The 18269-nt window shown below is 50.2% G+C and overlaps 1 long non-coding RNA gene across 1 annotated transcript; it reads left to right on the forward strand.

Annotated features, from left to right (window-relative positions):
* Positions 1-8607: 8607 nt before the first annotated feature.
* LOC139796645 (uncharacterized) lies at positions 8608-9717 on the forward strand. The gene is made up of 3 exons (XR_011726080.1): positions 8608-8699; positions 9062-9194; positions 9310-9717. It is a non-coding gene; the product is annotated as an uncharacterized lncRNA (long non-coding RNA).
* Positions 9718-18269: the final 8552 nt, after the last annotated feature.

Raw genomic sequence — 18269 nt, forward strand, 5'->3', positions numbered from 1 at the left:
CACAAACTGACCAGGTTCAGGTTTCCCAGGTGTTGGACATCACCTGCTTGGTCAGAGGCCTGTGATAACTGATGCTGTCTACCACACCACTGTCCCATACTATTTACCTTCCAGCTCGCCAAAAATAAGGGATGGTGGAGCACGTTTTCCTGGTTTTATTCTTAGGAAATTTTTTCCTATATTCTCAGCCTAAAAACTCAGAGCTGCTCCCTGTCCTTCTTAAGAAACTGGAGCAGCCCCTTTCAGCTGTGGGGTTAAGTTGACAATAACCCTTTCAGTACCTCCACTGGCCAAGGGGGTGGCTTTGGAGGATAACCTGGCCACCTTCTGTGTGACAGAGCTGCTGCAGTGGGACAGCAAGGAGAACTGCAGGAAAAAGAGAGGGATTGGGAAATGCTCCAATAAAATAAACAGAAAATTCAATTCACCTTCCTCCTCTCCCCACATGGGTCCCACCTCTGCCTGCTTGGCAGAGAACAACGTGGTACCTACAGGTGACTGACACCACCACCACCACATCACACAGACACAGGGGTCACACCCTGCCTGCACTCCAGGGAATGGTCCCTTTCCTCCTGAAAGGTTAATGCTGCATTCTGCTGGCCTGCGTGGCTCTGGGAATGCAAGCCCTCATCAGTTTCCACCTTCAGAGCTCAGCTTGTGGCTACCTGTGTGGCTACCTGAGCTGTGGAAGCACCTGAGCTGTGGTGGGGACCATCCTGCAGCCATGCAGAGTGCACACCAACCCCAGGGAAGGTTTTACAGGGGGTAAATTTATATTAGAAACAACACTCAGGACATGCTGCTGCACTGATGCAATTAACCACGGGCAAATATACTCATTAACGAAGCATCTTCTATCCTCCTTCCAAACCCAGCCCAAAAAACAGCATCAGGTCTGCTAAAAGTAAGTGCCACCCGTGCTTTGGGAGGGGAAACTTCAAGTTTCACAGGGACAAGATTTAAAACTCCCTTCTAAAATTCAGGAAGCTTGACTATGCAGAATTAAAGCAAATTCCTAGAAAAAAAAAAAATCCATTTTACACGTGTTTTCCATACATGTGTGTGCAACCAACTCTGTGTCTCCGTGCACTGTTCTGAAGAAGACCAGACAGAAAATTGCCTGTATTTAAATAGGCTACAATTTCTTCTCCCTGCTCCCAACAAAATCCCAGGGACACTGCTGCAGGTTGGAATGCACCTCATTCCTGGTTATATTTACAAATAGAAATTTTTTTATACCAACAACCAGAAGTCAAAGTGAAACAGCACAGCCTCATTTCAGGCTCACTTTGGCTGCCCCAGTGCTTTCCTCTGAAAGTTTGCTCAGTCTACACCCTACACCTTCCCCCTGGCTGCTTGTCACCAGCCTGCCAACCTTTCCTACCACTTCTGCTCCTAATTATGCCTCATCAGGGTTTGGTTTTGTTTTTTTTTTTAGCTCAATGGAGGCACACATGCTCCAACAACTGCTACCTGCATCCCCAGCAGTTCCAGTGCTCATGCCAAAGAGGTGATAGTAACAGGGGGAGTATTTTGGCAAAACAGACTCGTGTGGCCACTGCCAGAGAGTCACCAAACCCAACTTATCGTTCCCTAAGTAGTCCCCATAAAATATTTCAGAGAAAGAAAGAGAAAAAAAAAAAATTCTTCCTCCCCCCCCTTTTTTTTTTTTTTTTTTTTTTTTTTTTTGTTGGGGTGTGTGTGATATGACAGCAATCAAATTAACCTGAACCCACCCAACCTGGGGTGTATATCTGGTAGTATAAAAGCCAAAAGGTATTTAATTTCTACAAAAAGCCTCTCAATAAGTATGTTTAAGTGCTACCAGCCTTTCAGCAAGAGCTGATAGTTATTGAAAGCTATGCAAACAATAACCACCAAACTTGCCTGAAAACATCATAATAAAAATAAAAGTTAATTTTTGTGTGGCCTCTGTAAGAATGTTTTCTACAGCCAGAAATGAGATGGCAGCAATACCACAGCTAATGCAGGTTTTATAGCCAAAGGTATTTGTGGTAACAAATCTGAAAGGATGAGGACTGATGTGCAGATGATCTGTAAAAGATTCAAACACTAATAAAAAAAGGGGGGGAGGAAGGGAAGAAGGAGGGGAGGGTGTGTTAATCACTATTTCATGAATCTCTTATTCACAAAGCAATTTTTTACAGCTGGTTGGAGGTATTTCTCCTGAACTGACAGGAATACAGGAGGCTCAGAGGCCTTAAGCAGCAATTCTACTCCTAGGCCCTTATTTAACATTTATATAATTGTATCAAGGGTGGGAAAACAGGGAAATTAACATGCACTGACCCCATGCTCCCAGCAACCTATGCCTTGACCTTTAAAAAAATCCTCAAGAGTGGTACTAGTTTAATATTTGATAGGTCCTCTTTTGGGGGAGATGAAATGCTGGTCTAGGAGGTGGATGTTCTCGAGGCTCTAAGAGGCCTTTTCCATCTTTGTCTAAGAAAATACTTTTTCTTTTTATGCTTAAACCAGCAGAGTTTGGTTAGTTTGGTGGTAAACCAGTAAAGCTTCGTGGTTTCCCTTGCAAAGTGTTTGCCCAAAGCCAGGTGGCACGGAGCCCCTAACCTCTGAAGACATCTGCCCCTGATGGCAGCATCCTGAAGGAAAGCATTTTTTGGGCTGCTTCACTGCAAATTGTTGGTAGCAATTTGTGAGCAGGTAGCAGCCCCCGAAAAATTAGATGTCAAAATGAAAGGATAGGAAAAAAAAAAAAAAAAAAAAAAAAAAAAAGGCCTTAATGCAAAAAGCCTTCCTATGTATTTTATTACTCGTAAATTTAATTTAAAAATGGAAATACAGTAAATGTAAAGAGACTTCGCTGCCTTCATTTATCTATAAACTTTTAATTTTGCAACTGGAATGGATTTCCTCTTTCTTCAAAATTGCCAGGTCTGGAAATGACCACGAAACCTGACTGAAAACAACAATATGTTTTGTTGGTTTACTGGGGGGGGTGGAGGTGGGGGGGGTGGGAGGAGGAGTGCTTTTGCCTTTGAAACACGTGCTATTAATTAATTTGCCTCTCGTTTTTCTACCTCATAATTACAGTGGTAGGCAGAAAGCTGTACTAGCTGCCTCAAGGATCATGGACTAGGAAAAAAAATTTAGAAAAAAAAAGAAACCTGCAAGACAAAACCTACAGGAACTGCAAATGCCGGACAATGCGTTTAACTACTAAGTGGATGAGTGCCTTAACTACTAAATAAGGAAGGAAAGATAATGCAAATAAATAAAAAAAAAAAAAAAAAAAAAAACACTAATTTTTTTTTTCCTTCATACGACGCCAGGTTTCACTGGAAATCAATGTGCCGGCCTTCACATGCACACAACTTACACGAACTTAAAGTGGATATTTTTTTTTTTCTGCCTTTTTTTCCATGCCCTGACCTTCCTTTCCCTGCCTGGACGAGGGGGACAGTGACAGGAGGTGCCTGTGCTGGGGGTCCCGGGGCTGACACTGCCCCAGGCCCAGCCTGGCTGCAGCCACCGCCGGGGTCACGGGGGAGGGAGCCGGGACGGGGATCGGACGGCACCCGACGGCTGCCCCCTCCCCAGCTCCCCGGGCTGCGGGAGGGCTCGGACCCCCCCACCTCAGCCTGAGGGAGCCCCGGGGGGGTGTGTAAAACCCGTGGCATCGCTGCCTCTCACCTGCCCGCGGCCCTCGCTGCTTCCCTCGGCGCCTCCAGCCTCGACGGGGCAGCCGCACCTGAGGGAAGAGGCAGAGGGGAAAGGGGGGGTTAATAGGGGCAGGAACCCGCTGAGCTCTCCGCTCCGCCCCAACTCACCTGGCTGCGGTTTGCCCTGACACCTGGAGGGGAGGGGAGCCCTGCCCACCCACCCACCCCTCCCTCGCGGGTCTTTGTCACCCGTGGGGTCACACGCCCGCACACATGAGAAGGCCCCAGCAGGGAGGAGCCCACCCCCAAAGTGACCCAGGCAGGACGAGGTGCCGCCCGGGCCCGGCCCAACACCTCGAAGCAGGCGAGACCAACCCGGGGCGCGCCCCAGCAAGAGCCCGGCCGGAGAAGGAGGAGGAGGACGAGGAGGAGGAGGAAGAGGAGAGGCCCGGGACCTCCCTCGGGGCGGCCCGGAGTGGGACAGCCGGGTGGGCAGGGGCAGGAGAGGCAGCGGCCCGGTTCGCCCGACGTGTGTAACTTTCCTGCTGCGGATAGAAACCCTTGAGGAGGGAGCGGGAGGAAGAGGGGAAGGGCGGGGTGGGGCCGGGAGGGGTGTGCAGAGGTTGCCCCCTGGAGCTGCAGAGGCTGCGGGGCCCGGCTGGGGGTAGCCCCGAGGAGCGGTTCCCCCTCCCGCGCCCAGCAGCAGCAGCAGAAGCAGTACCAGCAGCAGAAGCAGTACCAGCAGCAGAAGCAGAACCAGCAGCAGAAGCAGCCCTAGCATGGCAGCAACAGTTGGCTGGCGAGGTAAAGAGACGTGGAGCTGCACCACGGTGGCTCGGGATTTCCACTCGCGACCGAGCTGCCCCCCCAGAATCACTCCTGGTTTCAATCCTCTTGAGGGACAATGGTGGGCAGGGAGGAGAGAGGATGCTTTTTTAGCCTGAGTTTGGCTGATCCTTCTTACCACTTCTTTTTTTTTTTTTCCAAGTTCCCTCTAGTACCTTGTCTCTCCCTTTAAAATATGCTCAGATGAATAAAACCCCCGTAAAGAGGTTTGCTGGCGACCAGAAAGGACAAACGCCTTTTTTTTCTTTAAATAAAAGAGGATAAATAATTATGAAAATGCGAGTCTATCTGAAAGATCCTGTGACCCTTCCACCTTCGTTTTCCTCAAGCCCAGCCAGTGCTCAAGCTACGTGTCCTGACCAAGAAGGAAAGGAGGGAGGGGAGCAGCGAGGTGCTTTTCCTTCGCCTTCTTTCCTCTCTTATCCCTTAGCCGGCCTTTTACTCTTTTCTAAAGTGCAAGCAGGTCTTAAAAATCTCTTTTATCTCCCGAGAAATATTCACTCTTAGCCTCGACTGTGGTCCTCACCCGACTCTCCAATGCAGGCTTCCCTGAAATGCAAGATCAGCCCTTTCTCAGCAGGATCTCCCTCCGTGCTGCTGTTGGGAGAGCAGAGGGGAGAGCCCTTCTAGTTTTTAACAGTTGAGACATTAGATCGCCCCCCTACCTCCTTTTTATTTTAGAGCCGGGGGAACCACAGGCCCCTGTGTTGCGTCAAGCGGCCACTCTGCTACCAACTTGCTGCTCAGATCTTGTCTCTTTCACGAGGCTGATCTGCACGGACAGATCTGCTCTTAATCGCAGCTTCTTTTGGGGGGCGGCAGGCAGGGAGGGTTTCTCTTGGCTGTTTATTTCTTGCCCACAGAATCCGGGCTAGTAATTACTGCAAAGAGAGGGAAAATGCAGCTTTCCCAACTCCTGCCTGAGATGCTCTCAGTGCTGTGTGCATGCAGAAGGCAGTTTCAGAACCAGGGAGCTGGTGCTGATGCTGCTTTTGCTCGCTTGCAATCACCTCGTCCAAAAGCATCGCCTCGGCTGGGTTTTCCCCCGGATTCCGCTTTTTTTACCCTTTTCGGGGGCACTAGCTTTTGGGGAAAGAGTGATCGGAGGGATCGCCGGACTGCAAGTTCCTTAAAATCAGGTTGGAAGTGGGCAGGGGGGAGGGAGGCGCCTTTGGCAAGCGCTTCCATGGTGCATCTCCTGCTAACTAGGGTCTCCCCCAAACCGCGGCGGATCCGTGCGCCTCCCCCTCCTCCTCCCTCCCTATTATTTATGGGGCGATCCCAGTAAATCCCACCCTCCCCACTTAGAAATAAACCGAGGCTCCCGATTACAGAGCATTTAATGAATCGCTCGGGAGATTTTTTTTTTATTTTATTTTATGAATTAATCTCGATCAACTAGGACACCCGTGTTTTTTAAATACAGCTATGCCCCGCAAGGAGGGAAAGGGGGGGAAAGGCGAGGGGCGGAAAACTTTTAGGAAGTTTTATGCTATTTTTATTTTTCTATTGACGAAATAAAAACCACCATACAGTTATCCGAATGAACGTGTGATCTGCTCCCTTAGGCAAAAGTCGATTAAAAGTTAGGCTAGCAGGCGACGGTGAATATTTGAACGTCTGGGGGACCAAGCGGGGTAGGGAAGGGGGAAAAGGGTGCTTATTTCTCTCACTACATATATATCTAGGGAAACACATGGGGAGGGGGGGTGGGGGGGGGAAGTGGGGGGGTGGCGCTGGACTGGGGAAAGGGAAAGGTGCCAGGAATTAATAATAGAAGCCCAGAGAGTCTAGATAAGTCCAAGGCTCGGCGATCGCAGCTGCTGCTCCTTCGGCGAATGCGCCCTCCGCGAATGCTTTTTGGGGTAAGGGCTTCCCGGGTAGGTAGTTATGTACAGCAAGCCCAGACCGCAAAAAGATTCGCGAAGGACAAAGTCTCCCGCGGCTTCCTACATCCATCCATCCGGCTGCCACCACAACATCCACAGGACCCACGGGCGATCGGCTCCGCCATCTCCCGCCACGCCGGGTCCCCACCCCCCATCCCTGCCAAGTCCAGCTCCCAAAACCCGGGACCCCGCCAGGGCGCGGTGCCGGTGGAAGGGGGGGTCCCGCCACCCCCCTTCCCGCTTCAGCGGGGCCGGGGCCGGCGGCGCGGGGCCGCGGGAGCGTGGCGGAGCGCGGCGTGTCCGCGGCCCCGCTCCGCACGGAGGCTCCGGCGCTGGGCACGGGCGCTGCGTAAAGAGAAAACTCTCCCCCCTGAGCGCTAAATAAATAGAGAGGAGGCGGGCAGCTCATTGGTGCGGGCTAAAATCGTCACCCACCAATCAGGCGGCGCCTCACATTGCCTAGTTCGTTTTTTTTTTTTTTTTTCCTTTTTTTTTTTTTTTTTTTTTTTTTTTTTCCCGAAAGGGATGAGGAGAGCGGGAGGGAAGGGAGAAGGATGGAAGGAAGGGGGAAAGGAAAAAAAAAAAAAAAAAAAAAAAAAAAAAAAAAAAAAAAAAAAAAAAAAAAAGAGGAAGAAACACCCCCCCCCCATACCTCTCTCTCTGTCTAATTATCTAATTAGTCACCAAATCCGCGACAAGAACACGTCCGAAAGCGCAGCAGGGCCAGCCCAGACCCCTCCTCGCCCCTGATATCCCCCCCCCCCTTCAGCCCCTCTCGGTGAAGCCGCTGCCAAAGAGGCTCCGTTAAGACAAGGACCCGCCCCGCCGCCGGGGGCTCCGGGCGCGGAGCCGCCGCTGCCCCCGGGGGGGCGCCCGGAGCAGCCCGCCACCTCCCGGCAGGCAGCTGGGGACACGGGAGACCCGCCGCTCCCCTCTGCCTCCCCCGCCTCCGCACCAGCTCCGAGAGCCGGGCAACCTCGAGGGGCGACCTTCCCGGGGCAGCGCGGGACACGGGACGCCCCCTCCTCTCCTTAACGCCCTAACACCGTCCTGAGCACAGAGCCACCCGGCCGGAGGAGACGCTCGCTTGGGTAAAAGTTTCCAGGACATACCACCGAACTCCAGAGGTCTTCTACTACAAGCCTGTGGGCAACCAACGGCCCCGCCAGCACCCGGCGGCAGCAGGAGCGAGGCAAAACACTCCCGCACCTCCACGTCGCGTCCCGCCCGTCTGCCGAGCCCCCGCACGCCCTGGGGCACAAACCCGCCAGGGACCGGAGGGGACTCGCACCTCGGCCCAAACTCCAGAAGTTGCGAGCCCACCGCTGCACCCACGGCGGCACAGGGGTCTCCCCGACCCCTCTCCCCCTCCACCCCCCCCACGCCAGAACCTCCGAGCGCGTCCCAGCCCGCAGCGCCGCGGCTCCCTCCCCTCCTCTCGCCCGCCCCGAGGCTGCTGCCCGACGGCTCCCCAGCCCCCGGCGACCCCGGCAGCAGCAGCAGCAGCGGCAGCAGCAGCAGCAGCGGTAGCAGCAGCGGCAGCAGCAGCAGCAGCAGCGCGGCGGAGCGGAGCACGGGCAGGGCAGCCGGGGCAGAGCAGGCAGCAGAAGTTTGAAAACCCTCAGCACTTACCTGGCGGGGCGCGTCCCTGGCCGCTCCGGGGAGTCCCGCGCGAGGTGCAACCATCACCAACAGTGTTTTGGCTTGGGTTTGATTTGTTTGTTTGTTTGGTTTGTTTGCTGATTTGTTGTTGTTGTTGTTGGGATTTGTTTTGTTAAAAAAAAAAAAAAGCCAAAAAAAAAAAAAAAAAAAAGCCCAAAAGCAAAGCGTCCCTTCCTCCAGGTATGTATATAAGTTACTGTACTGTGTGGGAGGGTCACGATCTCACTAGGTGTAGAAGATTCCCCGGGATTAACCCCTCCTCTCCCTTCCTTGCTGCAACTTGTTGAGGATTTTATACACACGCGCGCTCTGGCAGGCACACGCACGCACACACACACACGCACACACACACACGCACACACAGACACACACACACAGACACACACACACACACGGACGGGAGAGCAAGGAGAAAGCGAGCTCCGCGGAGTCCGGCTGCCCCCCGACGCCGTTGTGATTGGATGGTCTTTTCATGGAGAGGGGACGTCTCAAGTCGAAGTCACGATTTCTCCTCAGTTTGGAACCATCTGTGACTGGAGCCATGACGCAGCCAGAGCACATTACTCACTTTTACAGTCACGACTTGGAAATCCGTGCAGTTTCCAACCAAAATTACACCGCCACCATTGAATTATTTAATAGGATCCAGTTAAGGGTAATCTTATGCATTGTGCCAAGAGAGGCAACGATCTAGGAGGGGAGGGCTGGGAAAGCGAGGGAGGGGGCGAGGAAGGAGGGCATTTCTTGTTTCTAATGACTGTTTTATAGAGCTATATTAAGAGTTGCAATGATTGGCTACACGTGTTGTAAGGGGATTTTTTTTTTTTTTTTTTTTTTTTTTGCTTTAAAAAACCAACCAAACAAACTAGATACCGGGTCCGCTTGTAAATACGACCACGCAAGCTCGGGGAAGGGACGGTTTAGACACTAAGGGCAGCCGTGGGTGGAGTATCGTGCTGCGAATTCAGGCGCTGGGGTTTGATTAATTGCAAGAAATTATGCCTTTTGTATGCCTAGATTAGAGCCATTGCATGCGGGCTTGGCCAGGAGGTGCTCTCACCCCCAACCCAATGTGCTGTGCTATACTGATATTCATGGCTGCATCATTCCATTGTCTGCAGGATCCGCAATTGTTGCTGGGCTTTGTGTGGTAGGTGCACCATTTTCTAAGCTTGCTTTTACTGGGAGGCTGTAGCTAAACGTGCTTAGAGGAAGCCGCTTCCTTCGCTATTGTCTGCCTTCTGCTTTTTTTCCACCCTTTGCAGGTCCGAGTCTGCGGCTAAGCCTCCCGCCACGGCACTTTCGGAGAGATGCCATTGTGCGGGATAACGGGGAGGTGCATGTGAGTGCCGGCCGGTGTTTCCGTGTCTTTTTTTTAACGTGCAATCTGCTGACATGTCTTCGCTAGCCGGAATGCCTGCGGACCTGCATGCTCATAGCCTAGCGAGAACTTCCCCGGCTCCCAGAACCGGGGAGGGGATGAGGGGTGTTCGCAGCACCGAGGTAACCCTACCTACCTACCTACCTACCTACTCCGTACACACCACAGCAATTCCCCACTACTTCGCCTCTAATTCAGTCATTCCACCAACTCATCTGGTGAGGATATGACTAAGGACGCGAAGGACGGGCAATAATAATAATAATAAAAACAGACGATCGCGCACACACGATCCGCAGAAGGTGTGAGCACTTAAGGGGGGAGAAGGGGGGGAGGAAAAACGAGGTGGGAGGAGAAGGGGTGAGTCCAAATAAAGCAACCTATAGCCTCTTATGTTGCCGAGCACCATCATCAGGTACAGGCTCTTTCAAACGCTCGGGCGGGAAGGAAGGGAGGGCGGGCGGCGCCTCTCTCGGCGGCAGCGGGGAAGCCCCCTCGGGAGAGGCTCTCCCGGACCCCCCCCTCACCCCGGGTCGGCAGCGGGGACGGGGCCGAGCCTCGGGCCGCGGAGGCAGCGGAGCGGCTGCCGGTTCAGCACCGGGGCTCGGACAGCTCCCGGCAGCCGCCCTGCGGGGACCGCCCGGTCCCGGCTCTCGCCCCTCTTGGCCCCCCCAAAACCCCGGCCCCGCTGCCGGCCCTGAGGGCTCCCCCCACCCCACCTCAACCCAACCCCTCGGGAGGTGAAAAGAGAGAGGGGGGCGGGTGGAGAGAGGGGCTCAATAGCGCCGACAGAGAGAGAGAGAGAGTTGCAGCTCGCTATTGATTCAGAGATTTACCGACAGGGTGATTCCCCTTTCCTGCAAGAATTCCCCATCTCCGGGCTCCGTGCATGCACCAAATTCCCTAAGAAGACGAGTATACCCCCTCTCGCTTTAGAGGGAGAGTAGAAAGGGATTAAAAAAAAAAAAGAAAGAAATGAGCCAGGCATGCATAAAATCAAGACAAGACTCGCAGCCACTCTCTGCACCATGCACAGGAAAGATCACTACTTACCCAAACGGGAACTCCTCGGTTAGGGGAGGGAGGGGGGAGAAGCGGGGGGCGAGGATAGGCGGGGGAGGGGGGGGAGAATCCAACAATTAATTTCCAGACAGGAGTTGGAAAAAAATACTGCGGTTATGTCCAGGTTTTCTTCCACCCGCGCTCGCTTTTTATACAAGTGCAACCCTCTGTCTATTTCTGGAACGCGATCAAAACCCTGGTGCTATTTTTAGCAGGTACTGGGGAAAAAAATCCACACACAAAGGCATTTCGCTGGAACGCTACATCCAAAACATTAAATGTGTATTAAGTCTGCCCCCCTACAACACAAGGACCCCCAACCACGCACCCCCAGCTCTTTTCTGCACCACCACCCAGAGCTGCTTTAGGTGCATCGTTGCAGAGAATTGGGGAAAAAAAAAATCAAAATCAAAAAAACACCACCACAACAACAAAAAACAACCCCCAAGCAAACAAAAAACAGAACGCCCCCCTCCTCAAAAAAAAACCCCAAAAACCTCAGCCACAAAAACAACCCAAACTGACCGCCTTCCATGCTGTCCTATTGCACAAACCACTAATCCACAGTTGTATTGAGTCTGTCTCTGTGGCTCTCTGCCTGTTGCCTTGCAAGCATTATGTCTGTCTTCTTGCAGTGTCTTTATAAAGTGGGCTTTGGAAAAAAAAACCACAGCCAGCACCATGCACCATTTTGCTCTCATGCACAAACGTGGGTTTGAGGAGGGGATGCTTGCTTTGCCGGCAGACAGGGATGGTTTCATACACTGAATTGCAACCAGCACAAAGAACGGTCGTGGTTTTTTTTAAAAATTCTCTCCTCCCCGCCCAGTGCCTTTCCCCCCCTCAAAAAAAAACAACCCAAAAAACAAACCCTTTGTTTGGAGAATAAAGGATCTATAAATACATATATGAAAAAAAAGTGTGTGTGTTTGCGTTCTAGTAATTCACTACGAGGGGGGACTGGGGAAAAAAATAGAATCATTAGGGCTTGCAGGCTGCAAGGAGCCAGCCTGAGACTCCTTTGCAAGGCTGCGTCAGTTATCAGCTATTGACGTCACGTTCAGATTCTCCTCTTCAGAGGCTCGAGTTCATCATAAAAGATGTCTGTGCTCGGAGCTTTGTGCTCGCAGTAAGGCACTTCAATTCGAGGAAAAGAGTTAATTAGCAAGCCCCATATTTTGTGGTGTGCAGCCCTCTGTACGGTGGCAAAAAATCCTGAGGGGTGTGCATATGTGTAAAGGGAGGGGGGGGAAGAATATGCACGGGGATGGGGAGATATTTCTTAAAAAAAATACACACATATCCTATGCAAAAACACAGGCAGGGAGAGCAATCTGCATAGCCAGACCTTGCAAGAACATTCTCCCCCCATCCCCCTTCCCCCATCCCCTTCTCGTGGTTAGCAATTTTAACAAAAAGCAATTTGGATTAAAAAAATCGTGGGTTGTTTGGTGGTGTGGGTTTTTTTTTTGGTGGTGGTGTTTTGGTTTTTTTTATATATTTGTAAGACAAACAGCATGGGGGTAGCTGAATATATTTTAGCATCCTTCCTCTCTCCCTCCCTCACCCCCCAACTCGACTAACAGCAGCAGCTAAGTCCCCCTACCACCTTACACTTGTGTTTGGATACTGTAGCAAAAGACAGATATTGATAAAACCAGGATTAATTCTGTATATTTGTCAGGCAAACAGCCCCGTCTCCTAGAATGACGCAAATAACAGATTCTATGGCTCTGGCTTTCTATATTCTGCACCCACGCACTCTGCTTGGTCTCCCACGGAATCAGCTACAGAGAGCAATGATCCAGATTATACAGAGAGAGAGGGGTGGGGGGAAAGGGAGAGAATAACAAATGAAAATTGCAATTAAAAATTCTAATGCTTGCTGTAGCCTGTCCGCAAATGGCTAAACCACTTGCAGAGTGGCACACACAGACACATCCTGACCCCCCTCACCCCCCCCTGAGCCCCCTGCCCCAAACCCGGCCACATCAATAGCAAGCAGACAAAAGAGGAGTGCCAAATGCAGGGGTTTATCCGGCCAAGAGAGGTATTTCCCTTATGCACCACACCTTTCCCAGCGCCCATTAAGCAAAACACCTTTAGGAAACGACCTCGCTTGCCACTAAGTGTGTGAAGAGGGGGACAATTCACAGCTGGAGCCGGGGAGGGGGGTCACCAGGACCCCCTCCACCGTCCCAGAGAAGCTAAGCAGGACCTGGAAGAGCAGGTTTGTCTCCCAGACAAAGGGACGCAGCTCTTTCTTAAAATGCCTAAAAAAAGGCAAGCGCGAAGGGCTTGTTGCTATTTTTAAACACATCTCTCATTTGTTGTAAAAAAGGCACTAAAAGCATTAAACAACCTCCCCGCCCCCGGGGAAGGGCTCAGACACACACGCCAGCACCCGAGGGAAAGCCAAGGTTTATGGGGACTGTCTCCTCCCCAGGTGAGGATCAAGAATCCCCTACAACACCCTGCCCACCACCAAGCTCACTTCACACCTTGTCTGGAGAGAGGAGGGGAATGCTGGGGCAATCAAGAAGCCGGGAAGTTATTTACTGGTTCATCTGTACACATCCATCCCTTATTTATTAACTTGCTTAATTATTCCCAACTTCTTTCCCAGACAACGCGGTACCTAATGTCAATAAACTGCAATCAATGGGGTAAGGTTGTTTCTCTCTCTGTCTTAGCCAGACAATGCCACCACCACCACCTCCTGCTACCAATCCAGCAACACCTGGTGAGGGGGAAAAAAATCACACACCTACCCAAGATCACAGCAGAGGCACTGCAAAGGCTCAGGGAGAGAAATTAGGCATTTAAAATGGCTGCCCGGAGGCTCTGGTAGAAGCCAGCTGCTGCCCTGCCATACAGACATCCACACAAACACCAACCATCAGCCCCTCTTCCCAGCACTGGGAGAGATGGTGCTCTTTGGAAGGAAAAGCCAAATTCATCAGTATTCCCACCCTGCAGACCTGGAGGGATGGCCTTCCCAGCAGGAGCAGCCATGAGGACACAGCAGAGGAAGCAACGATCTGACCCCAAGGACAGTCCTTGTCACTGCAAGACCCCAGCCACCAAACACACCTTCCCCAGGGAGCTGCCACCAAGCTCATCCTGGATGAACAACAACATTGGGGCCACGGAGGAGCTGAACCATGGGGTTGTACACCTAAACTGACTTGTGCCACTCACACCCTACAGCATGCAGACAAAAGGAGCAGGTCCAAAGGAGGCAACTGGGCTGGTGAAGGGACTCAAGCACAGATCCTATGAGGAGAGGCTGAGGGAGCTGGGGGTGTTGAGGCTGGAGAAGAGGAGGCTCAGGGGAGACCTCATCACTCTCTACAACTCCCTGAAAGGAGGTTGGAGCCAGGGGGGGGTTGGGCTCTTTTCCCAGGCAACTCTCAGCAAGACAAGAGGGCACAAGAGGTCTCAAGTTGTGCCAGGGGAGGTTTAGGTTGGACATTAGAAAGAATTTCTTTCTGGAGAGGGTGATCAGCCATTGGAATGGGCTGCCCAGGGAAGGGGTGGATTCTCCATCCCTGGAGATATTTCAAAAGAGCCTGGATGTGGCACTCAGTGCCATGGGCTGGGAACTGCAGCGGGAGTGGATCAAGGGTTGGACTTGATGATCTCTGAGGTCCCTTCCAACCCAGCCAGTTCTATAATTCTATGATTCTATGACAACCCATGGCCTCCTGTGGAGGGAGGGGGTATGACCCTCAGGAAGACTCTTCTGTCTCCTCTCCCCTCCCTCACACACCTGAGGAGCTTTGCATTTCTCTGCAGTGCTCCCCTCTGCATGTGAACAGAGGAAAGCTGCTGAGCCTCAGCTTTTCCCTGTTGCAAAGAAAAGGCATCAACATGGTTGTGTGCAGAGGGTGCACGTCGGGGCAGGGCAGGAGTGGGCACACAGCTAAGCCCTGCAGATGTTGGACCTCAGGACAGATGCCTGGATTCCCTCCCTGCTCCCCATCCTGAGCAGCTCCTTGCAGTCATAAGCTTGGTTTTGGGTTTTTTTTGTTTGTTTGATAAAGTCTCCAATCTTCGTGAAAGAACTGAATCTACCAAAGGGTTTGACATTTTCTTCTGGAAGCTGTAGTACCATCTTTCAGCCTTAATTTCTCAAAAGCAGCCTGCCTCCTCCTCTGCCCTCTGCTTCTCCACCCAAATGTGTCATGTCTGTCTCAGCAGACCCATCTCCTGGCTTGCCTGGCTGCTGCTAAAGGCCTGGTTGAAGCAAAGCCCAGTGCCCAGGGAAATTCTGCCTTAAAAGAAAAAAAACCAAAACAACCAAACAAACCATAAATGGAAACCAGCCAAACAGGACAAAAAATATCAGACAGACAGTCATGTCCCAAGCAGCAGTTCCCACTTCTGCTCATTAGAAGCACTAAAAGGAAAACCCTATCTTGATGTTTTAGTTACCAGCAAGCTCCTGGTTCCCAAACAATTAAGCCTCCCTCCCAATGAAGTCCTGCTGAAAGCCATGGCCTCTGTATTTTCTCCTCCACTGAAAGGTAACACTGCTGACACTGGCTGAAGCAGCAAAGTGCTCATCACCTGCAGGTGTGTGGCCTTTCACTTGGAGCTGTTAAAGATGCTGAAGAAGGCAGCTCCACCTCTAACACATCCCATCTGCTGGCACCCTTAGAAATTTCCCCTCCAAACTCTGCCCTAATGGCACACGTTGGGATACTGCTGTTACCACGAGTAGTAAAGTATTAGCCTGCCCAAAATTGCTGCTCAAAACAGCTGTGGTCTCTCACTTACAAAATAGTTGAGTTTGGAAGTTTGGCCTGGAAAAGGGTTTTCACCTTCTCACTTCATGACAGGTATCAGTCAGAGGAAGCACCACAAAATGAGGGGGAAACAGCCTAATATTTTTCATTTCAAGAGCTAGAGCCCTAGAGTTCTGCTGACCTGTAAGACATTCCTAAATCTGCTAGAGAATGCTCTCCTCACCCAGTCTTACAAGAAGTTCAAGTCTGCTCTTGGTCTAGTTCACCCTGGCAGCTGAAAGACCCAACATGTTCCCAACAGAAGGAGGGCACAAGATGACCAGAAACACAGTAAATGCCACCAAGCTATACCAGGAGCTTACAAAACCCCCTCAGCTTTTGAATATAATTCACCTTGTATCACAGCAAGCAATAACTTACATTAGTTAACTCTTTTTGCTGGAAAATCTGGTACCCAGAGCAAAGAGCAGCCACATGGGAATGGAAATAAATCAGAACAACACATATTCAACAACATGCTGGCTATTTTAGGTGGCAAAGTGTGAGCTAGTGGAAGGACCTGAAGAAAAGTAATTGCTAGGTAAAGCAGGGGATTAGGATCTAGACATCCCTCTTCTAATCAAAAATTTGCTGCAACAAGTATTGATCTGAGATTTCTCATAGAACAGCTTTTCCCTGGAATGTTTTTGAGGTTCTCCTCAAAATTCAGGTGAAACACCCATTGCTTTCTGCTTGGTTTGTCCACCCATGAAATGAAGATAAGATGATACCTACTTACCTAACCAGGATGTTCTTGGAGATATCTAAAGTATCGAGATAACCAATAAAAGTCATCAGTCAGAAGACAGAAATATTACAAATTATCAGAGAGATCAGAACACACAAAGAAGCACAAGGAGGAAAAGAGCACTTTTCCTCCACCATCAGAATGACAAGCTGGGCAGTAGGGTAGTAAAGAGAATCTCACCTGTGTCAGAAGATCAAGGGCTTATTAAGACTTCAATTTATGGAAGTGTTGGAGAAGCTGGATGCATAGACCAGGAAACCAAGAAAACAGACAGCTTGCATGCTAACATCATCTCACACAGATTGGCTTAATAAACACTGAGCCAACTTGGGTTGAAATGCCAGGATACCTGGGTTGCTTTGTTCTCTTTAGCTTTTCTGTTTACTTTCTAGAGCTATGGCATGGCTAAAACATGGGAAAGGAGAGAAACTGGATCCTCCTCCAATGGCTGCAAAATCAGAGCCTAGAGACACACTTGTGTGCAACAGGGATGGAAAGAAGAATCATAGAATCATAGAATTGGCTGAGTTGGAAGGGACCTCAGAGATCAGAAAGAAAACCATTAGCATCATGAAGCTGGTGGAAAGGAGTACTAAGGTCTCAATATTGAGGATGGTATCAAAAGAAAATCACAGCACTTTTTATTAAAAAGTTGGACCTATGGAAGAAACACAGTGAATAGGCATCAGACTTCAGCTACAAGGAGCATAACCTTTGAGGAATCCTGCCATGAATCTGATGAGCCTTTACACTAAGATTTGATTTTCATTAGCCTTTAAAATGGAACTTTTCATAAATAAGACCCATGACCTTTATCATAATGTGCACACACATCTGGCAACCACCTTAAAGAAAGAGTTATAAACAAGGACAAAAAGGATAGGACAACACTTTGAGGTGCATTATCCAGGGTCTTGTACTGGTAGGAAAAAGAGAAGGCAGTGATGAAGAAATGTCAAAAATCTGTGGTAGTTTTTACCTGAAGTCAGTGAGTATCATGGCCACTGGAAGAGAATGGGACAGGGAGTGGGGTGATATTAAAGTAATATAGGAAGAATTTATTTACTGAATTAACAGAACGTGAAGCCAAAGGATCCAATCACAGAAAAAAAATTTAAATCAAGTTATCTCAAAGATGACGAGAGTGGGGTGGAAAAAGAAAATATATTCATTTAGCTGCATTTCATAGATGGTGGGGTGAAAGACATGGTGAGATGCCTCGAGTTATGAGGACAGGGCCTTGTGAGGCCTCATCCTGACCTATGATGCTCATCTAACACTGCTATTTCCCAGGATGTTGCCTCTGTTTTGATAATCCTTACCATGTAGTTCAACCTGGCTATCAAAATTTACAACATGAAGTTGCTACTCAGCCAGAAAATTCAACAGATATTCAAACCAGGACAATTTTACCAGTTACATCTCTACTTACCTTTTTTTGGGGGTAAGAAAATCTCAAATTCATGCCATTCAGTGGTCCTGACATTCCTATCTAGCTAGAGCCTAACTTCCAGAAATCCATAAGCAGCAGGGCAGCAACCTCTGGCAGAGCAGTTTCCAATAACATCAGGGAAAATTGAAAGATGAAGGGAGCACCAGCTCGAGACCATGGAGGACTTTTTGGTACAAACCTCTATTTTTATCACCAGTTCACATTTATGCTGGGTGTGCTAACAACAAGTGCAACCCTAAAATGGCACCGAGGTGTTTCTGCTTGGTTTCAGATTTTACAAATGAAGTCACCAGTTCCCTGGCTGTGGCTGGCAAACCATCAGTGTGGACAGAACCTCTGGAAGTCCCAGGAGGAGCAGCTGATCCAGCAGCAAAGATATTTTCTTTCCCCAGCTCGAGGCTTCTCTAGAGGAACTTAGAATGCTTCCTGGCCTTTGACTTTGCCAAAGAAATGGCTGCAAGTGTTGGCACCTGGGGTTATTTGATCGTGATTGGGAAGGAGGTAATTTATGGAAAACATCCACAAGGTTGTTCTTGGGATGACTTGGCCCCAGGGAAAACTGTGACAGCCACTGGACTAACACTTAGCACTAAGACAGGAGCTGCCATGGAAGTAACAGCAAGAAGGACACATTTCAATACTCTGGAGAGCATAGGACCCTAAGATATTCCTGAGAAAGCCCCCTGTATAGCTTACACCTGGTGGCACCACTACCACTACCACCAGCAAAAAACAGGTACTGGGACCATCATGGTCTTCTCCATTTCATCCCTCATCCCAACAAAGCAAAG

This window comes from Heliangelus exortis, chromosome 5, assembly GCF_036169615.1.
Source record: "Heliangelus exortis chromosome 5, bHelExo1.hap1, whole genome shotgun sequence".
Taxonomy (NCBI): Eukaryota; Metazoa; Chordata; class Aves; order Apodiformes; family Trochilidae; genus Heliangelus; species Heliangelus exortis.